The sequence below is a fragment of the Nilaparvata lugens genome, chromosome X (genome assembly GCF_014356525.2).
Source record: "Nilaparvata lugens isolate BPH chromosome X, ASM1435652v1, whole genome shotgun sequence".
Classification (NCBI taxonomy): Eukaryota; Metazoa; Arthropoda; class Insecta; order Hemiptera; family Delphacidae; genus Nilaparvata; species Nilaparvata lugens.
Window position 1 is genome coordinate 93,157,121 of NC_052518.1, and position 6,749 is coordinate 93,163,869.

The window sequence follows — 6,749 nt, forward strand, 5'->3', positions numbered from 1 at the left end:
AATCCATTCATAGAAATTAGGTTTAATTTCATTCTATAAAATAATGTTTAAACCTGCACACACTTTTAAGGAGCATACAGACTTGACTACCACAAACACGCGCATTTCACTTTTCATCACCTGATGCTATGTTTATTGTATCCGCATATCGGTGGGTCTGTACAGATACAGATATAATTAGAGTATTAGTACAGACTTAGTACAAAGCTAGTCTGTATGCACCTTTATATGTGCAAGTTGAAAGCAATTTAGACCTATGCTAAATGAAGTAAATTTCAATTCATTTACAGGAATCTTGTGACATGGAAGTTTCCGGAACAATTGGATCGGGGGCTAGCAATCGGATCCACATCCAACCCCGGAGAAAACGTCCAGCAACCGGCAATCGGTGAGTCTTGTGTTCCCTTAACTGCACCCACTGACAAACCAGTTGTTTATGTTCTGCATCATTATCCTAGCATGTACAATGACCACCCATAGCTTATTGTAGAATATTGAACATGAATTCAGTGAATTGTATTTTTAAATTGGTGACGTTCAACTGTATGCCTTATTATACAGTAATTTATCAAGAACCCTAACTTTGAGAAAGAAATTAAGAGGAAACTTTGAGATCATTAACGTCCTTTATTATCATAACTAATGATTCATATAAAACAAAAAGAGAGTCATATGTAATTACACCCCTTTATAGAGAAATTACTGTACTGAAGAATTTAAAATTTGAGATGAATAATAATTATTGTCAATATTATATTACTGTAGATATGAAAATATTATAGGAGTCTCGTATTCTACGGATTGCAGAATTTGAAGATTCAGTACCATAAAAACTCGTATGAAATTTGTATGTTGATATTATTCGATAATCAACTTGAAATGAGATTAATCGTAAATAGGTTGAACATAAAATTATAACTTCAACTACTTGGTGGAAGGTAACTTGACAGCTTGAGGCTTACACGCAATAGCTTGCACGACTGTGCTCTTTGCTAACAATAATGGCATCTCAGTTCAGTTTTCTGAATAATTTTATTTTCATGTGCAGCTCACCATATTGCGACTTTTTCATGGTTTTCCCGTTCCAGAATGTTTGACTCCAAAATACATAATTACCATTTTTTAACACTAGTATGAAGCTGAAAGTTTTTCAACTTGTCCATGATAATAAGCTTTAAATTTCAATATTGAATTTAATATTAATGAATCAAGATTTATTCTATTTCCGAGCCCCCTTGAAAACCTGGTCAGAGTTATTATTCTCTGACGCTGAATATCAGAATTCCAATATTACAATTTTTCAGGTCTGAGAATGCTTTTTCGCCCCACTTGGATGTAATGAGCTGGTTTTCGTGCTTCATATGGAAGCCGAAAATGATTGTTTCCTGACCAGGCCGGTAAAAGTTTTACGGCCCTAGGGCTGTAAAATAACCTTGGAGTCAGCTGATTCTGATTTGATGTAACGTGTTTACAAAATGGTTTATGAAACAGAATCAGTTTATGCTTCTAGAATGAATAAAATATTCTGCAATAAGATACTATCATTTTATTTGGATGAATGAAATACAAATAAGATATTATAAACTATTCAAATTTAATTTTCAGAGTATAATAGAATCTAACCTCAAACCTCATAGTACTGCGTTTATCACATAACCTGGTGGATAATTTTGGAAGTGCTTGGGCAATATCCATGGTGCTGACCGTTTTAACAAATATTTTATGAAAAACGGAATAGTCTCTGTGTGTGTGTGTGTGTGTGTGTGTGTGTGTGGTGTGTGTGGTGTGTGGTGTGTGTGTGTGTGTGTGTGTTGTGTGTGTGTGTGTGTGTGTGTGTGTGGTGTGGTGTGTGTGTGTGTGTGTGGTGTGGTGTGTGTGTGTGTGTGTTGTGTGTGTGTGTGTGTGTGTGTGTGTGTGTGTGGTGTGTGTGTGTGTGTGTGTGTGTGTGTGTGTGTGTGGTGTGGTGTGTGTGTGTGTGTGGTTGTGTGTGTGTGTGTGTGTGTGTGTGTGTGGTGTGTGGTGTGTGTGTGTGTGTGTGTGTGTTGTGTGTGTGTGTGTGTGTGTGTGTGTGTGTGTGTGTGTGTGTGTGTGTGTGTTGTGTGTGTGTGTGTGTGGTGTGTGTGTGTGTGTGGTGTGTGTGTGTGTGTGGTGTGTGTGTGTGTGTGTGTGTGTGTGTGGTGTGTGTGTGTGGTGGTGTGTGTGTGTGTGTGTGTGTGTGTGTGTGTGTGTGTGTGAACACAATAACTCCATTCTTAATCAACCGATTGACTTGAAATTCTAAACTTAAGGTCCTTATCCTTATACCACGAGGATCCGACAATAAGAGATTTAATAAAATTGAATCCAAAATGGCGGAAAAAATGGCGGATAATTACTAAAAAACCATGTTTTTCACGGTTTTCTCAAAAACTGCTCCAACGATTTTTTTTAAATTTATACCATGGATAGCTTTTTATAAGCCCTATTAACTGACATGAGTCTCATTTCTAGGAAAATTGCAGGAGCTCCGTAATATTCTTGAGAAAAATGGCGGATAATCACTAAAGAAACATGTTTTTCACGGTTTTCTCGAAAACGGCTCTAACGATTTCTTTCAAATTTATACCATGCATAGCTATTTATAAGCCCTATCAACTGACATGAGTCTCATTTCTAAGAAAATTGCAGGAGCTCCATAATATTCTTTGAAAAAAATGGCGGATGATTACTAAAAAACCATGTTTTTCACGATCTTCTCAAAAATAACTTGACCGATTTTTTTTCAAATTCATACCCTGTATAGCTATTTATCAGCTCTATCAACTGGCATGAGTCTCCTCTCTGGGAAACTAATGGGGGGTCCACCCCATCCTTGAGTAATGGACTTAGTAACCTCCTTCTCATGCATGAGGTAGGTAGGTAGCGCAGTTCATAAAAATAACACATAGTCGAGATATTTCATCTGTAGAGCAGCTGTTTTGACGACTTTAAAAAAATGAAGACTAAAAAAAAATAATCGAATTTTACAATTCACACAAAGGAAAACGTACTCTGAAAACAATTATATATACACATATACAAAAGTCTGATCGTAGTTTCAAATATGAGAAAGGAAAGTTGTGTGAGTGTACCACACCAGAGTTTTTAGTAAGTTCCCAACTGAAGGAAGTGATCGCCGAGTTGAACAAACTCGCCTGTCTAGTTTTATAGAGACATTCCAAAGTTGTGCAAATACAAGTGGCTAATGACCGTCTGCACATTAACAGATTAATGGTGAAATAAATGCACAGTGCTGAGACTTTATATGTTTTGTGAATGTGAACTCACTTCTGTCATGAGAAAGGATATCTAACGCGACATCACAGCACATTTTTTCCTTTCAGAAACATAAAATGACATTTGTTGAAAATGGACTCTGGGACTAATTAATCAATATTGTGTTTATTGTCTCTAACTTGGGATACTTGAAACATTCATACTTTATTTTAACATTGAAGAGGACACAAAGGACAAGAGAGTTTTTGTTTAATGATTCACTAGCTACACTATAATGATTTAGAATATGGTTTAGATATTCAAGTACGCGCGCTTATAAAATCGCCTGTCCTGCAGTTACTATTCATACAACAGCTTTGAATTTTTCTCAATATTATGTACACAAAACTGGCTTTCAATGTGGTCCTCTACATTTTTGCGATAAACCGCATAGTTTTTCCGTAAAAAAATAAAATATCTCGAAAAATATATTTTTTCATTGTTTTTTTTTTGTTATTTCTCGAATATTCGAGTCGTTTGCTGACTTAGAGGAAAAGGTTCCCGAATAATTGATAATTCTCATCATAATATACAAATTAAGGTCAAAATTACAAACTTCATCTCATTCTGCAAGGGAACTAAGAAATGACTGTTTGAAATAAACGAAACTTGAGTTTCAAGAAATATATTAAGATAGAATAATGATAATATGTATATGTGTTTATGTTTTATTGTTTTTATTTCAAATTAATTTATTGTGTTGCCCTGCAGGCTAAATTATTAATTACACACTGGCCACGCTTCCTTGATATTGCCCAGTGGTCAGTTAATTTCCAAGAAATGTTTGTGGAATTTCTTAGTTCTTTAATATGGTGGAAATGAAATACATCATTCATTCATTATCATAATTATTATGTTTAGTATGTATATGTTAATCTTTCGTGAATCTTCAGTTTGTCGTCAGCTTTAGAAAAATTATATCCAATATAATAATAGATATGTGTCAAATCAAAATGAATTGAAAATTTAAATGTTCATTCAAATTATTTCCAACAGTATTATTATAATGGTATTTCACTAACTCTTGATTGATTCATCCATTATGGTATTCCCGTTCAGACTGTTTTGAAATGGTAACAAGTTACTCAGTACCAAAATTTGGGAATAGAATAGTTTTGGGCCATGACCGTTATTCTTTCCCAAACATATTTATATGATTTGTAATTTTATCCTCAAATGAATGAATGAATTTATTCCTGCACGTAGCTAACGTATGGAGTATCCCTTTATACATAGATTATTGCATGTCAGATTAATAAATCTCTGCCACAGAATCAGAAATCAAGTCTCGATGGTTTGGAGAGAATATTATTGGAGTGATTCTTTTACTCTGCTGCTTGTAGTATGTTCACTACCTTTGTTTGAATTTACAAAATAGACATGAAAAGCTATGTCCACCTGTTGTATCGCTCCATCTTCATTGAGAATTTTTATAACTCTTCTCATCACAAAGTTTCCATAATCTTGCAGCGTATTGAAGGTTTTGAAAAGTGAAGTAGTAGTTGAATTCAGGAGAGTCATGTCATCATTATGCGAATTTTTCAACGATATTCAGGGATTTAGTCAAATCCACGACTAGTTTCACTTACAATTTCATGGGCCAAGTGAGATTAGCGTTTTTTTTTCAAATATCCAACAGATGTTGACAGAGATTGCAATTATTGTAGAAATGCATGCTGCACTAAAACTTCAATGCTGAATTATCTTTAAACAGCTACCTAGTAAAAATACAGAGATCAGATCTTTTTGTTCTAGAATGAACTAAGGATTTCTTATTTGATTGCATCGTGGAGAATGACAGAACTCTATTTCTTTTTATAGGTGAGAATACACTTCTACAATTTGCCACAACTATGTTCAGATAAAAATCGTTGAAGACCAAATAACTATTTTTTCTACATTTGAAAGAGAATCATACACAATTTTTATTTTGTAACAATTGATCACTACTTGACAATTTAATTTGAGTTTGGAACATCTGGTACACAATTTTTGACTTTGTAGCTCAATGAAGACTAGTTGGGGGTAAATATAGCAAAAATACGCATCTCTAGCCCGTATTGAAGGTGTGGAGCTGCTAAGTTGACACTTGTTGCAGAGTTGAGAATTTCACCCCTCACATTGAATCTGCTATAACAATAGAAGCAAAATATTAAGTAGTGAAATAATAAATCAAATTGAAGAAAAAACAAAGCTTTACAAATCTACGGTGAGCATTCATTTTTACGATGCATTGTTGGAGAGTTGTAGGCCCTGAAAAATCAAAAAATAAGAATAAAGCTGTTATTTCAACAATTTTACACTTTTAAGAGCGTATATCTCGAAAACTGTTGGAGATATCAGAATTCACCACGAAACAAATATTCCAGAGAATTTATCATGCTTCATTTCTGAATAGTTAGTCATGTCGGTTAAACGCATTTTTCTTAAGATATGAGCGAGTAAGCAGAACATTGGAAAATGCAACTTTTAAACCACCCTCATCCCTTTAGCACAAGGGGTAGGGATGGGGACTTTCGATATGTTCACGCCCTAACTGGTCCCAACAAAGCTGCGAAGTCAAAAATTGTGTTCAAAACATTCTCTCCAAATTCCTTTGTCAATTGGTCTATTTTTACATAACTGAAGATCTCACACTCAACACTGAAGCTGCTGCAACAGTCGTGGGGATGTGCGTAAATTTGTGAAACTACACATCAAATTGAAGAAAATTTGATGCTCTATAAGCTCATGATCAGAATGGATTCTTCCCATCAATATTCAAAAAGTTATAAGAGCAAAAATAGCAAAAAATTGAAGGAAAATGTGTTTTTTTTCAAAAATGTCACATCTTTTAGAGCGGATATCTCGAAAAGTGAAAGATATAAAGAAAAAGTTGTTGGATCAATATTGTTGGAAATTATGTAAGATTCAATTTCTGATAGAATATTCATGTCTGTAAAATGCATAATTTTCGAGTTATTTGCGAGAAACCAAAAAATGGTTCATGAGTCATTCTTGTAGACGTTGTTTCATTGAATTGATTGTTTGCTCTCACACCTTAATAATTATACTGATCTCCCCTCAATATATTTCCAACAGTATTTTCTCCAAATATTTCAGATTCAACAAAGATATCTCCTATTCCACTTCCATTCAAGTATCACCCCAAGACAATCAGTCAAACTCAGCCAGATGAAAAGTATCTATTCGTAGATATAATAAGTTACAGAAACCAGTTGATAAAGCTGCGTTTACACCAAAGTTATTAACAAAATGTTAATTTTATTAACTTAAGTAAGTGTATGAACTTACTTTTGTTAAGATAACCAAAATGTTAATAACTCAATCTTCATAGATTCTATTAGATTGAACGGAACTTGACAAAACATATGTTCATCATGTGTATGATAAGTTATATTCAATCTAATAGAATCTATAAAGATTAAGTTATTAACATCTCTTTAATAACTTTG